Here is a 23,610-nt window from a genome sequence, read left to right as displayed (position 1 = left end):
CCCCGGGGGTGGGGGTGAGTGGGATTTTTTTTTTTAACCCAATTTTTTAGGGGTAGCGGTGAAGGGAGCGAGGTTGGGGGATTCTTCTCAAGGGAAGAGGCGGGGCGTCGTCTCTTGGCCCGAGCGCAGGTCGAGGCACTTTCCCGATCCTGCACGCTGGGCAAGTGGGGGCACAGCGTCCCCCGGAACTCTGGTCCTGGCAGGGCAGCCTCTCCCGGGCAGTGCTCGCTCCCAGTCGTCCGACCCTTCTGTTCCACGGCCGAAATGCCTGCCACAGAGGATTAGCGATTGGAAAATAAAACAAACGAAACATTAATTTCCCCTTCTTTCCAGGCACTCGGACGCGTAGCGCGCTCAGCCGCCCAGGCACTCGGGAGAGTGGAGCAGGGTGGGCTCTCCGCCAGCTCGCCCGCCGCCCGCAGCCCGCTGCCATGTGCTGGCTGTTGCTGCTCCGTGATTGACAGGCCGGCGCACAGTCGGCGTGTCAGCAGCGAACCAAAGTAACATGCAGTCTTGCACGTTTTGCCGAAGTGCTTTTGCCCCTTGGAATGCCTAGGAGTTCAAACAACGTTCAAGCAACGCCTCTGCGCATTGGAAATCAATACACAGAGACGGGAAATTCAGGTTTTCAACAATTGCTTCGCCCGGACTCAGTCGCCAACAATGCCTAAACAAACATGTATTTGGTCCACACACCAAGTACCGTCTCTTAGGCAAAAACGACCCTGTTTTCCACACAACCGAACGTTTCAGACTTTAAACTTGTTACCATTCGGATAAGGAAAAACAAACAAACAAACAAACAAACAAAAAAACCAAAAAACGAAAGGGACCATGCTTTTTTTCTCTTAGCAGTAGCATTTATTTTAAGAGCAGTAGTTTTAGCAGTGAGAATGCTACCGGTAATTTGCAATGCAACCAGTAATCTTAGATCTAAAGCGAGTTCAAAGAAATGTTCAGTTTCTTGCAACAGCCAGCATTTTCTCACCTGATCTTTCCTTAAATATCTACGGAATGAAAGAAGGAAACAGTTCTTACCTAACGCAAAGATTGGAAATTGCTTTTCAGGCACATTTACAGCGACTGTAGCTGTTCCTTATCCAGAGTAAGGAGCTCTGTCAGCTGCTATCACTCTGCAAACCACTGCGTGCTTTACAGAGCAATCCCACTCCAGCTCCGCAGAATTTCAGCAGCTCGCCTCCACCTCCACCTCCACTCCAGGACACGCCTCCAGTGATATCATATGTCAATCACACGGGCTGCCCGAAAACCTGGAACAGGATTTTTCCAGCAGTCGTTTCCTCTTTCTTGTATGTGTACCTACTTGACAATGTTGCACTGGTACACTAGTGTGATAAACAGCCTCTAAAAATTTGAGATTGCCTCTAAAAATCCTGCAAATGCAGTTTGTCATAGAAGGATCCTTTAAATTTAATCATCAGTCTCAGGTAAAGGATTAGTGGACACAACCTTTAAGGTCGAATTAGAAAATAATATTGAAGAATAAAAGAAGATAAAAAAGTCGTATACCAAGCCATCACTTCTGATCAGCTAGAGAGGAAATGTATACTTAAACAAAAAAGATGATAATATGACATTACAGTTCCTATTTATAGCAAAATTCAGAAGACGTAAAATCTGAAAGTTCAAAAGGTGACACTCCTTACTGCAAGTGTATATAACATTACCTCATCAAGGTGAAATTTCCTGCTGTAGATTTTATAATAAGTGTTCTATGTTGGCTTGTGATATAATTTCCTAAAAATCAAATTTAAAAATCCCAACTTTCTTCAATTTTGCAATTTGTATAATTTGGAAAAAAAAAATCACAACAAACTCATTTATTTTTGAAAATCAACTAAATGGAAATCAACTAAAATAGAAATAACAAGAAATTTTTTATTTCTTAATGATCTATGTTGTGTTACTGGGGGGAAAGGAGTATTTTAATCAGTGGAAAGCTCACTTTTTATTTTCTCACAAACTATGAGATTTTAGACATTTATTTTCAGAATTGTGAACTTCATGTTGCAGTGAGGATAACTATATGTGAAATTTATGGTTCCACAGAGACTTTTAAAAGATACGTAAACACCAAAAATATATACTAAGTGGAGAGGAAGTTTGTTTGTTTTTTTTTTTCCAGGTACTAGATATTAGAATTAGTTTGAAGTCTTTGACAGACTAAAGGAAACAAAACAAAACTCCAGAATCTAAATCATGTATAAATTTGGGTATGGAAATTTTCAATTCTTAAGCTCCTTCTTTACTATAACAAGGATTCTGCTGAAACTGGTTTTTCTTAGACTTTCAAATGTTTGAGCACTTCAAAAAATTAAAGCTGTATTTGGAATTAACCTCTTTGGAAGCAAGGGTATTGCTAAGATCAGCAACAAGAAGAAAGAAAATAAAATAGAACAAGAACAAAGCCGAAAAGCTACATATCCACTCAATATAAATTGTATTAAAATAGGCTGTTTAAACAGGTAAAATCATTTTTATTGTACATATTTTCTGTTTTTTCTTAGATCTCATATTTTGGGATGTAATGACCTTTAACCAATGATGGATAGGTTTCTTGACCATTTTGAATAGATTTGGAATAGTCAAATCAGAACTAGAATATCACTTCAGAGCATCCTACTTGGTTCTTCAAAATTGTCTTCTCAGCTTTCACCATAATTTTAGGATGAGAGGTCAGTTCACCAATATGATAAAACCAGGAGAGGGAGCACTGAACACTCTACACTTCCGTAAATCCTACAAAAATATTGTTGAAAGATTTCTGTTACAAATAAGCTTCAAATTATTTCAACCACAGATATATTAAATTACAATCTGCATGCGATTAAGTATTTCTGAATTACAATAATAAGTGCATGAAATTTTATCTATAACACCATTATTATGGGTCATGTTCTATTTAGAAATCAAACATTACAATGCACAAGTTGACCAATGACCCCTTACATCATTTAGCAATAAAATACATCAACATGTTTTTCTCCAATATTAGGTTACAAATAAATATAGCTATTCTCTTGCTACCCTGATCTAGAAGATGTTTAATAAAACCTGCTTCTCCTCTTGATTCCCTACAACTCCTAAGAGTCTGTAGAAATTCTAAACTTTTAGCTTAAAATAGACATTGTTCTTTATTAAGTTTAATTTCAGCATACCTTAGCTAGAAATGGATAACTGGAGCGTGAAACTTTCCTGGAAAGGAAAAACAACGTAAATATGCATAGGAAAATCTTAAAGTAATTTTCTGTTCACTATTAAGATATGTCTAAAAGAATAAAGTGGGATGGAGAGTGAGCCCTGACATGTTCACTTTTGTGTAAAAACAGGAACAGCCATGTCCTCTGCTGATTTGATTTTTGGAAAAAGGATAAAATAAAATGAAAAAACAATCTGGAAACTCCTCACAACCGCTAGTGATTTAAAAAAAAAAAAAAAAAAGATGCAGTACTGAGAAGCTTAACTTGCTCATTTATCTATTTTATTTGCCAAAGTAGCAGAATCATAATGTAGTCCAAGCTCTTGAAAAATAATACCCTATTAATTCTCCCAGTGTTTCTGTGAAGTCATGATAATAAGCACAATCTTTTATCTTGTTGAGAAACAAAATAATCACATAAGTTGGTAAGTTAGCCTATAAGTGCCTAATAAATTAATGAAGAACCAGGAATGGAAACTAAGTCTCTACTTTCCTTTTAGGGCAATAGTCACTATATTACTATACTTCCCAAGAAAAGCTGGCAAGGATAGGACATTTTATTTTCAGTTTCCTTTTGTAAACAGTCTTTGTAGTTGACAGAAATAGACCAACCCATTCTGTAAATTTTCCATAAACATTCTCTTTATTTTCATAAGCTTAATTCTCATCCTTCTGCCCTATTTGAAACACAAATGTTCTGTATTGCTTTCAAATTCTGGAAGTGGGCAAATCAAACAATACATTGAGTAAATTACTCTGAATGATTTGTAGAGTTTCTGTCCGCTCTATAATTCTACAACTAATCATTTGTGTACTTTGTCACAAGTGATTCTATTTTTCTGCAAGTTGTAAGAAAAAGAAAGAAAGAAAGAAATGCACATGGAAGGACTCTGAATTGCCCTCTATTCCTTAAGTGTCATATTTCTTTACAGAGAATCAAAGAGACAAGAATTCAGACAAACTGCATCACTACTCTATCTCAAAGATTTTACTAACTAAATCCACATGGTAAGGTTGTATAAGGAGACATCTTTGCCCTGGCAAAAACAGTCTTCATTTCTTATCTAGCCAATTGAAGAGTATGTCCTCTCTTTTTTCCTCTTCCATATATAATGTTCCTTCTGAGCCTTGACTTGTTTTCACAAGAAAACAAAATTAGCAATCTCTTCTTCTGATTTGACGTCTGAATGCCCTCATTAAAATGATCACCTGGTATCATCTTTGATTTGGCAAAAGTTATTAACCTCTCATTTCTGTAACTATTTACTGCTGTCTTCATCTTGAGAGACAAATGCATAAGAATGTAGGTTAATTTAAACGTGTGATGGCCCCCAAAGATAGAACAGCAAGAAAACAAAATCATGTTTTCATTAAAAGAAAAACAACTTAAAACATCTCCTGGGGGCGCCTGGGTGGCTCAGTGGGTTAAAGCCTCTGCCTTCAGCTCAGGTCATGATCTCAGCGTCCTGTGATCGAGCCCCACATCGGGCTCTCTGCTCAGCAGGGAGCCTGCTTCCTCCTCTCTCTCTGCCTGCCTCTCTGCCTGCTTGTGATCTCTGTCTAATAAATAAACAAAATCTTAAAAAAAAAAAAAATCTCCTGGGGTTTACTTACTATAATCTTTATTTCCTACACTGATAAAAGAAAAAACTTACAAGAAGATTTTTCTTAAGAACTTAGAGTTTTCGGGGCGCCTGGGTGGCTCAGTGGGTTAAAGCCTCTGCCTTCGGCTCAGGTCATGATCTCAGGGTCCTGGTATCGAGCCCCACATCGGGCTCCCTGCTCAGCAGAGAGCCTGCTTCTCTCTCTCTCTCTCTCTCTCTCTCTGCCTACTTGTGATCTCTGTCTGTCAAATAAATAAATAAAATCTTTAAAAAAAAAAAAAGAACTTAGAGTTTTCTTTGATTTGCAATTCTCTTGGAGCATTTTAAATAACATTTCACGTGGCAATAATAATTGATAGACTACATATATTGAAAATGTGAATTTCTACTATATCATTCTTCTATATCATGGTCTATAACTTTAGCTAATGTGCCATATTTGTCCAAAATGTCTCTATGGCCAATATTACAAGTATGAAAACTGCATGGTATTGAGAAAAGTGTAATTGATGTAGGGTCAGATGATACGAAGTTCAGGTCCCAGCTTTGCCATCTTCTAGCTTGGTGACCTTCACTTAATTTCTCTTGGCCTGCTTTCTCATCAATAATCTGAAGTTAATAACAGTCCTTCACCTTCCCAAATTGTAGCGCTACTATCAACTCAATGTATATGAGTGTTTTGTAAGCTTTATAGCTCTGTATAAATTCTGCAAGTTAGCATTGCCTCAAACACACTCTGTGATGAAGAAATGTTTCAGGTCCCCTCTTTTAAGGTGCTTCATCCCTAAATAATGAATTTATTTATCCTATAATTGGTTTCAAGTTAATTCCGTTTTGCTTTTGTTTTTCTAAGGCTGAGCTCAGGTTTAAATAATTGTATTTCTGTGTGTGTGGTGTTTTAACTGGGGTTTTGGAGCAGCTATTTGCTATTAATTTCAGATTAAGAAACTGGATGAGCCCTGATCACTTTAACATTTATCTGGAATTTTTAATCATTAAGATAAAGTTAAGATAAAGATAAAGTTCATTGCAAATAATAAAATCTCTTCTATAAAATTTCTAAACCCTTTGTGATCATTCAGATTAAATAAAGCAAATATATATTTTTAAAAAGTAATTGGATAACATTTTTAAAATTGAAAATTAAATACAAAAGTAAAAAGCAGGGATGCCTGGGTGGCTCAGCCCATTAAGTGACTGCCTTTGACTCAGGCCATGAATCCAGAGTCCTGGGATCCAGTCCCTTATCAGGCTCCCTGCTCAGACGGGAGCCTGCTTCTCCCTCTGCCTGCCTCTCCTCCTGCTTGGGTGTGTGCTCTCTTACTCTCTCTCTGTGAAATAAATAAATGAAATCTTAAAAAAAAAAAAAAAAAGGAAAGTAAAAAACAGATAAACTTCTACATATTTTCATACTATTGCTTCTTTTTAATAATCTCTTAGAAGGTTCATTTTGATAATACCTATGGTAGATATGGTAGCAGAAAGTTTCTGTCGATTACCAAAGAACTATATGAATCTGACGTTTGTATTAATTTTTAAAATTGCTAGCAAAGAGGTCTGACACACAGCGAATGCATTTCAACTAACAAAAACAAACAAACAAAACACAAACAAAACACCCCAAAACCTGTAAAGCGCCACCTATTGTTGAAAATAAGTCATTTCATATTTCAATCAAAACTAAAAAATTGCATGTTAGTCTAGAAATTGGATTCATCAGTTTATATATATATATATATATATATATTTTTTTTTTTTTAAAGATTTTACTTATTTATTTGACAGAGAGAGAGACACAGCGAGAGAGGGAACACAAGCAGAGGGAGTGGGAGAGGGAGAAGCAGGCTCTCCACAGAGCAGGGAGCCGGATACAGGGCTCTATCCCAGCACCCTGGGATCATAATCTGAGCCAAAGGCAGATGTTTAAGGACTGAACCACCCAGGCTCCCCAACCAATTTACACTGATCAGTGTTTTGTAGTCTTTCTTTCCCTTAAGTTATAATATTGTGTTATGACTTAGGGTGTTAGTTTTTAATAAAACTGCAACAAATGCATTAAATAGATTGGATGATTTTGAAGAATCTAAAAGACAAACAAGAAAAACAACAAAAAAAACACTGCACCTATCTGAAGTTACAATATCAATGGAGAAGATAATAAAGTAATGATATTGACTTTTAAACAAAATATATACCCAAGAAGTTGCTTTTGCACTCAAAACAGTCACTTAGAAAAGGTATATGCTTCTTCTAATAATGCTACAATTGGATAAATCTTTCTTCAAAATCCTTAATTACAAATACCATCTGGGTTGGTCAATTATAGTTATAAATATTAGTGATCTCTTATGAATACATTTCTCCCTGAAAGTCTCTTCCTGTTTCTTTCAAAATTGAACAGGAAAAAAAAAATGGAAGAGATGAGTATATAATATCTAACTTTTTTGATGAATTATGAATTCGTCCACTCTGAAGGTTCAAAACATTGGGAAAATTCTATAACCTTTATGTGCTCAAGTGTCCTTAGGACTGGTTTATTTTATTATTTTATTATTTATTTATGTATTTATTTTTGTAAGCTCTACACCCAGTGAAGGGCTTGAACTCATGACCTTGGGATCAAGAGTCATACCACCGGGGCACCTGGGTGGCTCAGTGGGTTAAAGCCTCTGCTTTCGGCTCAGGTCATGATCCCAGGATCCTGGGATCCAGCCCCACATCAGGATCTCTGCTCAGCAGGGAGCCTGCTTCCTTCTCTCTCTCTGCCTGCCTCTCTGACTACTTGTGATCTCTGTCTGTCAAATAAATAAATAAAATCTTAAAAAAAAAAAAAGAAGAAGAAGAAGAGTCATACCACCAACTGAGCCAACCAGGTGCCCCATGAATGGTTTATTTTCAAAGTAAGTGTCCCTAGTATTAACTCACCAAATTAGACGTATTTTACCAATCTTTAAGATTTCGTGAAAGCCTTGTGGGCAAATCTTCAGCCTATTGCTATTGCATCATTTAATGATTAGGCATGTAATGAATTTTCTTTTTTTTTTTAATATTTTATTTATTTATTTGACACAGAGAGAGAGAGAGATCACAGTAGGCAGAGAGGCAGGGGGAAGAAGGCAGGCTTTGTAAGCTTTATAGCTGCCTAGCTATAGGCAGAGAGATTCGGGGCTCGATCCCAGGACCCTGAGATCATGACCTGAGTTGAAGGCAGAGGCTTAACCCACTGAGCCACCCAGGCGCCCCATGTAATGAATTTTCATTCATCAAGTTAGATCTGGCCCTTCCTCCTCTTTTTCCACTGGTACCCTGATCCAAGTTCTGGTTACCACTTATTAGATTACTGACTCATCTCTAGGGCAGCTATCTGACATCAGCCTTTTCTCGGGGCATTCCACATAGTCAGATGAATCTTTTAGGAAGAGACTCTTTTGTCAGGTAACTCCTTTGCTCTTGATTTCCTTGAGATCAAGTCCAAATCCTCACTGTGGCACTAAAATCCCTCTGTAATTTGTCCTTACTTTACTTTTCCAATTTTGACAGTTATGATTCTACAAAAGAAGCCTTCCGTCCAGTCATGCCAGTCTTGTAAAACGATGTGATCATAATGGGCCCATTGCCTATTTTCTCCTTTTGGTGTTTCCTTTTGCCATGCCCTAAAGAGAGATTGTCTTTTACTTTTCCTCTCTTATGAATTCTACGTATTCTAGAATGAGATTCAAGTTCTTCTTCCCATAAGAATTAATGCCTTATATTTTATAACAATACATGTTTTATGTTACATTCCTTTCACTGTTTATTCTCCACACCAGAACAAGTGATCCTCTAAGATTTTTGAACAGTTTTGTTATTTTTATTTAGGTCTGTTGTTTTTCTTCTAAGACTTCTACTCAGCTTGAGCATTCATCTTATGCAATATCCTCGCTCCTATTGATTTATGGGTTAACAAAATCCAAATCCATCTCCAAAAGGGAAATATTTTTCTTTTTCTTTTTTTTTTCTTTTGTTTTTAGGGAAATATTTTTCCAGTACTGATATTATTTATAATATATACACTATATCATACACAGTACTGATACAAAAGATTGACCAACCCAAAGAATAAAATGTAGATTATATTATGCTGCTATCTCAGAGAAATGAAACAATATGCATGTTCCATTATAGAATTAATCAATTAGGGCATAAGAAAAGATTACTGAAAAAGTCCTCCAAGTCAAGATATTGTGTAACTACTGGAAAAACAATCCATGAAAGTTCTTGAATAGTATATTTACAAAAAAAATCAAGATCAAATACTTATAATAGCAAGTTAATTAGAGATGCTATTGTGATTTTTAAAAAAAAATCATTTCATACTTTACAATTCACTGTCAAACTGTATGCAGTAAATAAGTCATGGCTTCCCTTTCCTGCAGGACCATTTTAGTTTATGCATTCATTCAGCAAGTATGTATTAGTAGTGTGCTTGGTGCTGTGCTAAGTGCTGGTGATACAAAGATAACAACAAATTCCTGGAGAAGCCCTAACAGTCCCAGTCTCTACCGCATAACTCTGTGCCGCTGTGCAGTTGATTGGATTATGGGTGGGCTCAGGATCAAAACTCAGCTGGGAAAAAAAAAGAAGAAAAAAGAATGAGCTGGGCCAGTCTGATAATTACAGAGAGAACAAGGCAGTTACTTTATAAAATAAAGCTACAAATTTATGAAGAAAAAGGCAAGAAAGGACCATGGGTGAATAAAATTTATGAGCAAATGAATATTATTAGGTATTAATAATCAACATACAACATCTAATAAAATCTAAGATGTCACCACTCGTAAGATACGCTTTTATTTTATGGACTGCTATGAAAGAAAAAAATGCTGCAGTTTAACCTAAAGCGCAAAGCTTTCTTATCACTTAAGAGCTTTATATTTATTGGAAGGGCTTTTCTTTTTTTTTTTTTTTAAGATTTTATTTATTCATTTGAGAAAGATACAGAGACAGAGAGAGAGAGAGAGCACATACAAGCAGGGGAAGCACCAGAGGGAGAGGGAGAAGCAAACTCCTCGCTGAGCTGGGAACCTGACATGGGGCTCGACTCCAGGACCTGGAGATCATGACCTAAGCCACAGGCAGACATCTAATCATCTGAGCCACCCAGGTGCCCCTCCTGGAAGGGCTTTCAATGCTGGCTTATACATAGATTTTTATTATATATCATTCTTGTGCACACATGGAAAATACATGCAAAATAAGTTGATTAGGGTTCCTAAAACTTCCTCATAGTCTAATTCTTCTGAATCACTTTTGACTCAGTCATCAACGCTCATGTTTTTGTATACAACATAATTCTATGGCACCAAGAACACTGGCAGAAGTTCTTCAAAGATGCAACAGCCCTTAAAAGAGCACTCCACCATTATTTTTAGGATGTCTCCTAAGCCACTAACACTGCAAGTTTTGGTACTGTAGTATTTTTTTATCTTATCACAAGTGCCAATAGAAAGTTTTCAGACAATAGCCAGAATTCAGAGCCTTGCCTCAAATGGTCCTTAAATAGTTTCCCAAACAAACGTGGAGAGGTTACCGTGGTCCCGTCATGCAGCCAGGAATAACAACCAAGTTTGCACATGGGTAGGCAATAACTACCTCATGACTTGATTCCTGTCTGGTAGGCAGTAATTATAAAATGCAAGCAAATTTCAGAAGGATGAAAATGTGCCTCTTGGAATTGATGAAGTGCGGTGGCTAGCATTTTATCTTTACCGTGATCTTATGCTTTCCTTATCTAACCTTTGTACATATGATGCACAAAAAGTTTGGTATTTTAACCACAATTACATAGTTGACAAGTAGTGGAACAAGGATTTGAACCCAATATGGAGGGTGAGGAAGTGTGTTGGTAGAAAGAAAGGAGACAGAAAGGATAGCCGAATTGTTGTAATAAGAGGGCATTTCATCAAAGATCTGCCACTGTGTCATGTAAAGGAACTGCATGCTACCCCATAAAAGAGTGATTCTCAAACCTGTTTTAGTAGTGACCTATTTTTTCAAAAATAATACTACATGGGGGGCCTGGGTGGCTCAGTGGGTTAAGCCTCTGCCTTCGGCTCAGGTCATGATCCCCAGGTCCTGGATCGAGCTCCGCATCAGGTTCCCCGCTCAGCAGTGAGCCTGCTTCCCTCTCTCTCTCTCTTTGCCTGCCTCTCTGCCTACTTGTGATCTCTGTCTGTCAAATAAATAAATAAAATCTTTAAAAAAAAATACCAGATGAAGCTCCAAAATATCTAAGAGAAAAGGTGGCACTGCACTGAAGAAACAAGGATGGAGTAGGGGAAGAGGACTCTGTGAGGGCAACTCCACATAACACAGCTTTAAATCCATTTCTAGAGCTAAAAATGCATGACCTGAGAAAGATCATCCTGTCAGTAGTAAAGAGGATGGAAGGGCAGAGTAGATCATTGCTCTCAGTCACTAGGAAGCCACTGCAACCTTTGGTGAAGAGACTGAGAAGTGAGGAATGCCATATTTTATGCAGGGTTAGATTGCAAGAGAAGTTTAGGTGAAGAGGGATTTCTTATACAAGGAGGGCAGATGACCACAAATACCCCAGGACAGAAAACAAAGGACTATTATCTCTACACAAAGTGGAAGTGGAGGAACACAAAATGACAGTAGATACCTTTTTCTTTTTTCTGTGAATGTTTCTTAATGTGTTTATGTAATGAGATGAAAATGGATGAAAAAGATTGTTTCCTGCTGCATTGCTATAAAATTACAATAATCCATAATTAGTATAGATTACATATATGTTTCCTGTGTGACAGTCCTTTTGCTAAGAATTTGATATGCATCATCTCTTTTAACCCATACAAAGATCATATTAGTTAAGTACTGTAATTTATAGAGGAAGACGCTGATGCTCTGAGATTAAATAATGTTCCCCAAACAAGTGCCTACCTTGCAAGTGACAAAACTAAGATTTGAAAATAGATTTGTCTGACTGTAGAACACCAGCTCTTTATTCTATTATTTAAAAACTTTCCAAAAACACTGACTACTGATATTCCACGGATATACTGTAATATATGACAATTTACTGAAATACTCCAGTTTCAAATTTGAAGAAGAAAAAGTACAAATTTCCATGGTGTGGCATCTCAACTCTGATACCAAGATTTCATGAGCCTGATTTTCACTCTCTTACCTGATGCTATGCCCACAACCCTGCTTGCTAAGTCATAGGAGTGGAAACAATGATGTCATTGGTAATAGCATATTTCTCACATCAAAGAGTACCTACCTGAGGCTTTGGCTCCTTGGGTTTTTCCTAGGTACCTATTTCTTTTGCCTAGTCTATCATAGGGAATTGTGCCTGTGAGGCAGATCACAAGCACAGCCCACACTTCTGAAGAGATCTTATTCCTCTTTAGGGCCCATTGAGTACCATGTTAGTGGCTAAAATATTATCTTAATATCCCAAGTTGACCATTGAATTCAATACTATTTTTGTGAGACCTAATACAGGAAAAACAATCAGGTTTCAACCAACAGACACGGAGAAGTAAAAAGAAAGGGGTTCTTCCCCTTATTAACCTACACCCCCAACACACACACATACACACACACACACACACACACACACACACAGGTTAAATGTAAGAAACAGGACAGCACTGATAATCAGGATATATCGTTCCTGGGTAGACGAAATGAGACCAAAATCAGAAACAAGTGAAAAATACCTGAGTATGGGATACAATTCATAGAGTGATTTCTTCCCTCAGATAATTAATTTGCTAGCCCTCTTACCATTTAACAGATATAACCAACAGAGCATTATATATGTATATATAAACATGATAATTATGAACTGCTTTAAAATTTTTTACACATGGCAGTAAAATATATGAGATAGCTGCGTTTTTTTTCTGACTCAAAGTGTACTGTATTAGCCCTTTTTGTTGTGTCATGCCACTATTGGTGTCTTCATGAAGATGTGATCAAAGAAATGGAATATTCAGCATCTCTTGTAATATAGATCATTCCTCTCCCATCTTTCTCATTGCTTACATTCTTACCAAAGCAAAATCATTAAACATTCAAAACCATGGCATTGGCCTTGAAATGTTTTATATGATTTGTCAAAAGCAAGAAGTATTTCCTACCTCTAAGGGATTTATGTTGAATAAAAAGACTGTACCAAGTAAAACATTTATTAAAAATGAAAAAAAGCAAATGTCAGGAAATGTTTTTTAAACGAGTGTGTGGTTTTACTTTTTAAAATAAAGCATTTACATCTTACTCAATTTTACCTTTAATTTTATATAGGAAACCTCACTAATACAGTGTGAACTAGCCTCCTTGCCACATTAATTTTCTCCCCTTCTGATACATGTGAGTCTGTGTGGTCATATGCATTCTGGGGCTTTGAGCAGATGAAGTAAGTGAGGGAGGGAAAAAAGGAGGGAAAAAATGCAACAAGACGGAGGGGGTATCTTAACTAGTAAAAAGGCTAAACAGTAAATTGTAATTAAGAATAAATTTATGTGGGGCGCCTGGGTGGCTCAGTGGGTTAGGCCGCTGCCTTCGGCTCGGGTCGTGATCTCGGGGTCCTGGGATCGAGTCCCGCATCAGGCTCTCTGCTCAGCAGGGAGCCTGCTTCCCTCTCTCTCTCTCTCTGCCTGCCTTTCTGTCTACTTGTGATCTCTCTCTGTCAAATAAATAAATAAAATCTTAAAAAAAAAAAAAGAATAAATTTATGCTTATGTCTTGTACATTCCATATTAAAAACTAACGATCCAAAAGAGTAACTCACAGTAGTTTCTTGTCCAATAATTATTTAATACATTCATTCTGAGTTTCACCTTCTATTTTTAACTGTGACCTTTCTACTGAATAAGAATCACATATACCAGGTCTGAATTATTACAAAGTGGGTTCTGAATTAATGAGATTAATGAGAGTTTTTTTATACTACACAGGGAATTCAATCCTGGAGTAAGAGTGTTATTAATGAGCGGCCCTGCACTCCATGACAATGTGCCATTTGATGGGTGTATTTTTATAAGGGCCTGTGCAAACATCACCAATAGGGCTACCTCTCAATTCATTGTGACAGTAAAGATCATGAGCATACATCACTGTAGCAATCCTTATTCGTTAGAGGAGACTCTGGGTTGAAACTGTTCGTATGTAGCAGTGCCATAGAAAGTTTATGCAGTTATGTTGGTTTCAAAGATGTTAGTTTCATCTATGTTGGAGTCCAAGAAATACCCAAGCACAAAACGGGTTTCTGCGGACATTTATGAACAGTCTGTAACTAAGGAACTTCTATACAGTTCACAACTTATCATCACTACCTGATGCAGATTTATAACATGATCCGATATTTAAAGAGAGCTTTATGACCATTTTATATGCTCATGCCAGTGCTATGAAGGAAGCTGATTATAACATCACATTTTACTTAAAAACTCAGATATAAAAATCAAGGTGAACTTAGTGAGTGTTAACTAATACAGAAGTTTAGGAAAAAACACAGTGATGGAGCTTCTGGTCTGTTGCTTATCTGCCCAGGCCTATTGATATTTTTTCAAAGTAGATAAATTATACTTCATCACTATAAAGCCCACACAATATTCAAAATGATGACCCAAGTCTCTTTATAAGAGAATGGCATTTCTTTTTTCATAAGGTCAACCAAATAATGGAGTGTGACTCATTGTACTTAAAAAAAAAAAAAAGATTTTATTTTTATTTATTTGAGAGAGAGCAAAAGCAAGGGATGTCACAGAGGGAGAGGAAGAAGCAGACTTCCTGCTAAGCAGAGAGCCTAATGTGGGGCTCTATCCCAGGTCCTGGAGATAATGACCTAAGCCAAAAGCAGATGCTTAATTGACTGAACCACCCAGGTGTCCTCCATTGCACTTTTTAAATTATTAAAAATGTCTCCATTTTCAATTTTATCAAATGGGTCATAGACCTAAATATGAAAGCTAACACTATAATGCCTCTAGAAGAAAGCATAGACTACCTTCATGATTTTAAGAAAAGCAATACTTCATAGAGAGGACACAAAAAGCACTATACATTTAAAAAGGTAGATCGGACTTCATCAAAATTTAAAAAAATCTTCTTATCAAAGGACACTATTAAGAAAATAAAATGGCAAGATGCAGACTAGGAGAAAGTATTTGAAATGCATATATCTGAATTGTACTCAGAATATAATATAGATATATAAAGAACTCTAAATTCATAACAAAAAGACAAGTGGCAACACTTCCAAATAGTCAAAAGACTCAAATACATCATAAAAGAATATATATGAACAGCCAAAAAACACAAAAAGCTGCTCCACATCATTTACTTGTCAAGAGAATGGAGATAAAACCACAAAGCAATGTCACTTCTTACTTGCTAGAATGGCTAAGGTTATAAAAGACTGACAATAGCAAATGGTGATAATGAGGTGGAGCAAATGGAATGCTCATGCATTGCTGGCAAAAACATAAAGATGGTCCAATCACTTTGGGAAAAGTTTGCCAGTTGTTTATACAGTCACGCACATACAGACACACATACATACACGTAAACACACATCCTATGACCCTACAAGTCAACGAATCTCCTCTTAGGTATTTTCTTAAAAAGAATGAAACATATGTGCACAAAAAGATTTCTACATGATTATCCATAACAATATATTATGACTATTTATAACAACTTTATTCATAATAGCCCCAAACTGGAAGCCACCCAGCTGTCCATCAACAAGAGAATGATAAACAAATTGGGGTGTATTCATTCAGTGAAATACTACTCCACATTAAAATGGAATGGACTGCTGATACACACATCATAAAGGATCAATTTTATAAACATAATACTAAATGAAATAAGCCAGACACAAAAGTATGTGGACCACAGGATTCCATTTTTATGAAGTTCCAAAACAGGCAAAAACTAATCTACAAAACGGAAATCAGAACAGTGATAGCCTATGACAAACAGGGATTGATTGGAAAGTGGCACAAGGAAATCTAGGATGATAGGAATGGTCTATTTATTAGGATGGCAGTTACATTAAATTACATTTTTGGAAATTCAGTAATTGCACATTTACAATCCATGCATTTCATTGTACGTAAACCTTACCTCAGTAAAAAGAAAATGATTCTGACTTCTCTCCTATGTTTTTCTTTAATTCAACAACTACTGAGTTTCTACTACATAAAAACCCTATGTAGTGGCCAAGGATACAAAAATTAATAAGACGTTGTCCCTGACTTTAAGGAATTTAAAATCTAAGAATGAGAATTTACAATCTGGTAAAGAAGAGAGACAAATTTCACTGTAAAACAGCAGGGACCTTAACAGAGTTGTGGGGCAAGAGCCAGGCAGAGGAGGGAACCCAGTCCCCACGGAATGCCTAGGTAAGGAGGATGCCTGGGCGCCAGAACCTTATCTAGAAAGTACAGAAGATGGAGGGAAAAGGATTTTCAGCCTGGATTAAAATCACAACAAAGTCATGTAGATTAGAAATGGCAGGGCTCGAGTGAGGAACTAGAAGCAGTTAAGTACTATTCACTCAACTGATGTCAATGTTCTGAACAGCCTCCCCAATGTATTTGCCAAGGTGAGAACATTATTTTGTATTTTTAGCGTCTAAGCTCTACACATTTTTCTTTCAGTACCAGTGGTACTTATCTTGCTCTAGCAATGATCACCACTGCCCCCAACTCTGCCTGAATTCCAGAACCAGCATTTGTTCTGCCTTATTATTATATTGGAGCTCTTGGCTATCATATGATTCTATCATCATGAAATCCAACAGAACACCCTGTGCAATTCCATATGCAAAACTTTTTGAGAAATTGTCTTCCCTTGGCTTCAGCAGCATCATTTTGTCCTCATTTACTTCCTTTTGGCTTCTTTCCTTCTTTCCTTATTCTGGCTTTGCTTCACTCAAGCTCTAAATGCTGGCATTCCTCTGGTTCTGCCTTAAATAGAGAGGCTATATATTTATTGTCCAAACGGGGTCAACTTTTGAGAATGAAGGGGCTGCAGTTAATAATTATCTTGGGGCAATGAGTGTGAACCTAGACCATCCCAGGCAAACTGGGATTGACGGTCATCCTATTCCTGGGCTGGTCTTCTTTTTCTCACTCCACATGATCTCCCCACCTCAACGACTCCAGTGGCTTCCTTATCATATTTTTCCAAATGATGGAGGCCAAATATCTCCAGCCTGGACTTCACTTTTGAGCATTAGACTGGTGAAGATAAAGGTTTATTCCACTGGGATGTCTTACAGGCACTTGTAACTCATTAACTTCATAAGAGAATATACAATATCATCTCCTCACATTCGCACTCAAATTCACTCCTTTTCTACCATTTCCTGTCTCTGTAAAAAGGCAGCTCTATCCACCAAATCAAAGCGAAAGCCTTTACTGGCCACTCACATCCAGTTTGTCCCCAAATTCTGGCAGCTCTGTTTCCTATGCCCACCGTGAACACTCCGCCTCCCTCCAGCAACGCCCTTGTCACCAACGTTGTCACCAATGGAACTTCCCTTATCTTTATTTCCCCCAACCCCAAAGTATATAATCAGTTGCCCCTCACAATCCCAGAGCAGCAGCTGTTTCTGCCCACCGGTCCTATCCCCATGCTTTAATAAAACCATCATTTCCTACCGAAGTCATCTCAAGAAATCTTTCTTGGCCATGGTCCCGACCACACCAAACCTCACCTACATTCAAAAAGGACATCAATAAAACACAAATCTGATTACTTTGTCTTTACGTAAAAATGTTTCAATCTCTTCTTATTGTCTGCAGCATCCAGTCTCAACTTGTAACATGGCCTCAGGTCACTCTGTGCACTGCCCACCCCCTTCCCTCACACCCTGCTCCACTATGCTGCAGCCACACTGGAATTCTTTAAGTTCCTTGAATGTGCCAAGGTTTTTCTAACCTCAGAAGCTTTGCACATTGTTTTTCCTTCAGTTATATGATGCTGCACTGCACTGTACTTCTTTGCATAATTTTGCACAATTGTATTTTTAAATTTTGAATAATTTGTTTAAAATCTGTCTCTTTCTAGGGGCGCCTGGGTGGCTCAGTGGGTTAAGCCTCTGCCTTCGGCTCAGGTCATGATCTCAGGGTCTGAGATTGAGCCCCACATCGTGCTCTCTGTTCAGCAGGGAGCCTGCTTCCCTCCCTCTCTCTTCCTGCCTCTCTGCCTACTTGTCATCTCTGTCTGTCAAATAAATAAATAAAATCTTTAAAATAAAATAAAATAAAATAAAATCTGTCTCTTTCTAGACTGTGAGGCTGTAGGATGTGCTTATTGTGTTCACCATTACATCGCCGGCACCCACAGAGTGCCCAAGGCTTGAAACGTATATTTATGCAATTTAACAAAGACTCTCTCTCACAGGAAAAATCTAATTCATTGACTAAGGGGGAAAATTCCAATTATTTCTATTTTTCTGTAATAATGAAGTCAACAAACTATTAGCAAGAATTGTTTGTCTATTTCACCATTCAAATATATTTTGCATCTTTTGTGGAGGGTGGGACTCATTGGCCTATCAACAAAATAGGGAGTATATCCACTATATCCTCTTCTCACATTATTTGCTTATTTGCACAACATTAAAAACATGAAGGTAGAAAATGAGACAAACTACAATCTCAATTCCAGATATGGGGTTTTCCCAAGTAGGAAAAACAGAATGTAGCAAGTTGATTTAATAAATCTGCTACTTCCTTTCAGATTAGAGACAAATCACAAGGGTAAATGCTTAAGACAATTTTCCAATCAGACATTACTAATCCTGTTGATTTCTACCATTCAAGAAACCCAGGAGAAATCTAACAGTGGAGTGCTTTGTGTTTCTTATTTAATGAGTATTTGGTAAAAACAATGAGGTGGGGGAAAATGTTCTTGAGGCCCAGAATCCAGTGTCACTTGCTTACAAAGCAACCATTGGGACATGAGATGATTGACCATCTGTTTTCAATCTTGGGTCGAAATTTCTTTTAATCCAGGATGTAATTAAATCTCTGGTATGTGTAGAGATATCTATTTCATATATATAATTCCCTAGATGTTTAATTATAAAGTAGTTGCAATCATTTGCACAAATCAGTTCATATTATGTTATTTTGACATCAGGTTTACATGTTTTGGAAGGAGTTGTGTGGGGCTCTGATGGGGAGAAACCACAATAATACATAGCAGTTTGTCCCATCTCCTTCATTTCCATCTACCATCAAGGCTGCTTCCCTCTCTTGCCTCTTCTTCCAATATTAAGATAAGAAGAGGTAGTTTTATCAAATCCATGCAGGGTGTATTGGTACTAACCCTAGCCGGGTCTGAGTTATAAAGGAATTTCTTAAAGTCTTTGTTAAAATATGAAAATCATTTTTCTTTAAACTATTAATTGTACAGAAGGAAATATTTACCTTAAAAACAAACATCTTTTAACTCTAAGACAGGAGAAATAATAGCTGTATTCTTCATGTTATAACAACTATGGCATATAATTTTATTTTGGGTTAAGTATTTTAGGGTGTTTTGAGATAAAGAAAAATCTGAGGCTGCTTTTCCTGATTTCATTTTCTCTAAATCTAAAGTCATATTAGGACCTATATATCCTATTTTCCTACTCATGTATTCCATAGTTATATCTCTTTATTCGACACAAAGGTATAGAATAAAACAATGTAACTATGATTGTAATAAAACTAATAAACAGACATCTTCCTGCTTGTGTTTGAAGTAATAGGAAGAAGAAATGGGAATTGCATTAATTAATTTTTGTTGCAAAGACACTATCATTGTTAGGAGTCAGTTGGACAGTTAGGTAGTCAGGCCCAGGGTCCCCAACAAGAAAATACGGAGTCAGGACAGCTCAAAGAAAACAGTACTAACAACCTGTTTTGCAGCTTAGACAAAATCCCACACTTAGACAAGACATTGTGTTTCACAGCCCTTGCAGAAATGACTTCTGCAAAACGTCTTAAAATAAGACAATTAACCACAAAGCTTTTGTCATTATCACGGGCCAGGGGCAGTTAAGATATAAGCCCCCAGATGTCAGCCGAAAAAAAAAAAAGACCATCAGCACAGAAACGTTAACCTAATAGGCAGACAGATACTGACCAAAGTCCTGATTGGCATGGCTCAGCACACCTTGATTGCCTAAGATAATTCCGCAGAAGAGCTCATAAAAAACCCTAAACTTCGAAACTCTGGGGGCAACCCACTCAGACCCTCCTCCCTCCCTGGGAGCTTTATACTCTTGCTCAATAAACTTTGCTTTGCTGCCCACCACTCTTCGTCTGATCTACCTCTTCATTCTTCAAAGCGGTATGACCAAGCGGATGTTACAAATTCCTGTAACATCATCTGAAAGTCTCATTATACATTACGTACATTACTCTTTTATCTTGGTAGGAGATCTAGAATATCAAATTAGCTGTGTATTCAGGAATACACATTTCCAATTCCTGTCTCTATTGTACACACTGGATAATGTCTACTCTAAGAATTAACTTCTATTTTACACAGATGTTACTTCACACTATTTAGCTATAGTAACATCATACAAAGATAAAAAGAAAAAGAGAAAGACTGACTTATAGTTGGTCTAGAAATGCGGAAACAAAATCTCTGGACTCTAAGCTTAATCCAAAAGCCAGAATGAAAAACTACTAATTAAAACGTTCAGTTTCCAAGAACAATGGAAAAGAGACCCTCGTTTTATTATTTTTCCTTCTTTTTCTTATAAAGTTCTTCATTCCTTGTGGCACCTGGGTGGCTCCGTTGGTTAAGCATCTGCCCATTAGCTCCTCCATTCTTTACAAAGAGGTTTTTTTTCTGTCCCTTTTCTCTCGCTGCTTCTCACGATGAAGGCCTTGGAATATCCTATTAACTAGCTGGCATTTTCAAAGAAAGGAAGCCAATGAAAGATTCCAGTCAGGGGGTGTGTAATAAAGAATTTGTCTGATCTTGACTGCCAGTTTGGGGAGGTAAACTCTAAATCCTTGGATTTCCTGAGTGGCAGGGGTTTCTTTGTTATTCATGGTGGGCCCCACTGACCACATCTGATAGTTTATTCTAATGAAGTGCCTCAGAGTGGGCACTTGTGAGTTTGTGCTAGCTAGATGATTCAGTGTAGGGCAAGCCACACCCATAGCCTTAGGGAGAGGGTAGACCATGACTGAAAGATCAATCATGTGATGAGAAGGTTGGAGCTTTGAGTCCTGTGCCATTAGCCTAACCTCCAAAGAGAGGAGGAAGACTGGAAATTGAGCTCAACCACAGGGGCAATGATTCAATCAATCGCACCTATTTAATGAAGCCTCAATAAAAACTGGGGTGAGCTTTCTGGGTTGACAGTAGTACTCGATGAATGTATCGCCACACATGGATGCCAGGAGGGTAATGTGTCCCTGAGGACACAAAAGTTTCACATTTGGAATCCTCCCAGTCCCACCAGATTCCACCGTATGCATGTCTTTCTTTGACTAGTTCTGATTCGTGGGTTTTTTTGTTTTTTTTTTGTTTGTTTTCTATAATAAAAGTGTAATTTTTAACTATAACCCTTTCATGAGTTATGTGAGTCATTCTAGCGAATCACTGAACCTGAGGGGGACTATGGAGACCCTTGAATTTATAGTCAGCCTGTCTGAAGTGAGGGTGGTGCTGGGCCCCTGCACTTTTGGCTGGTATAAGAAGTCTTTTTTTTTTTTTTTTTTTAATATTTTATTTATCCATTTGACAGAGAGAGATCACAAGTAGGCAGAGAGGCAGGCAGAGAGAGAGAGGGAGAAGCAGGCTCCCTGCCGAGCAGAGAGCCGGATGCGGGGCTCGATCTCAGGACACTGAGATCATGACCTGAGCTGAAGGCAGAGGCTTAACCCACTGAGCCACCCAGGCGCCCCTGGTATAAGAAGTCTTGAGCAGATCTGGCAGTCTGGAAGAGTGTGCCCTGAACCTCAAGTTTGGCTGACTCTGAGTAGGAGTGGGAACTTAGATATGCATCTTAGACAGTAGTGTGAAGGCTGGGGTGGGAGTAACTAATTGGAGGTTATTGTAGTTGATATGGTAAACAGAAAGGTGTCCTTGAATGATGTGGCTCCAGATCAGGTTCTAGGAAGGTTTCAGGGAAGAAGCAGCAGCATTTGGGTGGTAGACTCAACAAATTTAAAAATGAGAAAGAAGCATGAACAGTATCACAGAATGAGACAAGCAGATAAATAGTTGTATCAGTTTTCTGTTACTGCTGTAAAAATTCCACAAATTCAGTGGCTTAAAACAGTATAAACTTATTCTCTTACCATTTTGGAGGTCAGAAGTCTGAAATGGGTCAGCAGGGTGACCTTTAGACCACTCCACATTTCTTGCCTTTTCCAGTTTCTAGAAGTTGTCTGCATTCCTCGATTCATGTCCCCATATCACCCCGACTTCTGCTTTCATCATAACATCTTTTTCTGACTCAGATTTTTTTGCTTCCCTCTTAAAAGGACCCTGGTATTACACTGGACTTGGAGTATCCACAATATTCTCCCCATCTCAATTCCTTAACTTAATCACATCTGCAAAGTTCCTTTTGCCATGTAAGTTAGCCTACTCATGGGTTCCAAGGATTAGCTCATGGACATTTTGAGGGGAGGGAATCATGATTTTGCCTACACAGTAATCCTGTCTAAGTGCAGGGCAGGGACACATAAATAGAGCAAGAAGGTAGCTGAGGGTTCTATTTTACAGAGAATCTAGGTATACATGGCAGAAGACAACAGGTATCCAAAGTTTATCAGCAAGATAATGGCTTGATTGTTGGTATGACTTTTGAAGTTGTCCTGGAAGTGTAGGCTGGATTAAAAGGGTGAACAACCAGAGATTTGTTAGGTGGCTTTTGGAATAACCATGTATGAGGTGTTGGAGCCAAAACCTCCAGAAGAAATAAAACAGAGGGTATTTGGGAAAGGGGCAATTCATGACACTTGGCAACATATTGGACATGTGATTTGAGAGAAAAGCAGCATGAAAGTTTTGAACTAATAAGAGGTAGAAATGGCAGTCAACTAAATTTTAAATACGGCTTTTTTGGCAGGAAAATATAAACAATATTTTGAACATGCTGAACTTGAAATTACATGAAGGATTCTTCAAAGGTGGAGTTTCATCTAGCACACACCAAAAACTTGGGAGAGCAAATATCTACGTGAACTTAGATATTTGAATTTCAGGCACAGAGCAGTTAGTGAATATATGGAGAGAACCCCTAAAGGAGAGGGCAAAGAAAAGAACAAGAAAAAAAACCTAACAACTTTAGGATTTATGGGTTGTTCATATATTTAGCAAAAAAAATATTATTATAGTCCCTACTATAGGCACTTTGCCAGGCACTGGAAAAATAGGAAAAATAAGAACTCAGTCCCTACTTTCACATACTTTAGAGGTCTAGTGGAGATGTTGGACAATAAAACAAGAATTACAGCAAAGAGTGGAAGTGTTAAGTTATCAGTGTTTGAGGGTATTAAGGGTGATGCGGCATATGGAGCAGAATCATGAGATCAGGGGGTTGGAAGGTGGGGGAAGAGTCGAGTTCCTCTGATTAAGCAGAAGAGGGGCAGGAAGTGACATTTTATGAAAAACAAACATGTTCCAAAGTCATGCAAGTTTGGAAAACCCTGTTAGATTTGGAAAACTCGAATATCCAGTACTGGTGAAAGGAAGTATGTGATTTACTGTGGAGAATGAAAAGCTGGGGAGTGAGCCAAA

The sequence above is a fragment of the Lutra lutra genome, chromosome 2 (genome assembly GCF_902655055.1).
Source record: "Lutra lutra chromosome 2, mLutLut1.2, whole genome shotgun sequence".
Classification (NCBI taxonomy): Eukaryota; Metazoa; Chordata; class Mammalia; order Carnivora; family Mustelidae; genus Lutra; species Lutra lutra.
The sequence above is the reverse complement of the archived record's forward strand: the minus strand, read 5'-3'. Positions refer to the sequence as shown.